The 1,069-nt window shown below is 29.1% G+C and overlaps 1 protein-coding gene across 1 annotated transcript in view; it reads right to left on the minus strand.

The window, feature by feature from the left end:
- Positions 1 to 1,069, minus strand: part of LOC106878515 (solute carrier organic anion transporter family member 4A1) — a 40,845-nt gene that overhangs the window by 19,478 nt on the left and 20,298 nt on the right. The window lies entirely within an intron of this gene.

The following is a 1,069-nucleotide window of genomic DNA, read 5'->3' on the forward strand; positions in this document are numbered from 1 at the left end:
TATATATGTGTGTGTGTATGTATGTATGTATGTATATATCTATGTATGTATATATATACACAGATAGATAGATAGATAGATAGATAGATAGATAGATAGATAGATATAATTCGAAATTCTTTAAAAATTTGAAACCCTTTTATAACGACGAATCTCTGATTACCGAAGCTGAAAGGATGTATCTGCCTCTTCGCATATTCCCTGAAACGGTTGTAAGATGTTTTTCGTTTTATTTGATTAATTCGAGGGCTTTCGTTTAAATCACTGTCATCTTATCAGCTCGTGACTTATAATTTAATTGTATATATCTATCTGTATACGTATATGCACGCTGTCATCAAACCTTGATTTCAAATGAGATTGTTTGAAGAAAAATATATATGGTTTGACCAGGAATAACTTGATACCTGAATCTGTCTTCCTGTATTGAATTTGTATGTATATATATATATATATATATATATATATATACATATATATATACAGGGTGGCCCAAAAGTAGGTTTGCAAGTTATTCAACTATCTGTTTCGCATTCCTATATTAACACTTTAGATCTTAATTATAAAAAGATATGAAACCATTATTCCTATGTTAATTTAGTTAATTGTAAGATAGAAATTTAAACGTAACAAAATGTTTCAAAAGAAATTTAGAGTGCCTACGTGATGACTGTAAACTTACTTTTGGGCCATCCTGTATATATACATATGTGTGTGTGTGTGTATGTATGTATGTATGTGTGTATGTATGTATGCATGTATGTATGTATGTATGAAGATGTTTATATGTGTACTTCTATATACATAAATAGGAAAAAAACTATAATGTAAATCACTGAAAAAATTGGTTTGGAAGAGAAAATATAAATAATAAATAAATGGAAATCGAACAAGTGGGTGTGTGAGATAATAAGGTTTTAAAGCAATGTGACTCCTCAGACACAACATAATAATTTTTAATTTAAGAAAATGTTTTTTTCAAATACTGTTTTTCAAGAAACTTTCACACACACACACACACACACACACACACACACACACACACACACACACACACACACACACACAC

The sequence above is a fragment of the Octopus bimaculoides genome, chromosome 4, assembly GCF_001194135.2.
Source record: "Octopus bimaculoides isolate UCB-OBI-ISO-001 chromosome 4, ASM119413v2, whole genome shotgun sequence".
NCBI classification, from domain to species: domain Eukaryota; kingdom Metazoa; phylum Mollusca; class Cephalopoda; order Octopoda; family Octopodidae; genus Octopus; species Octopus bimaculoides.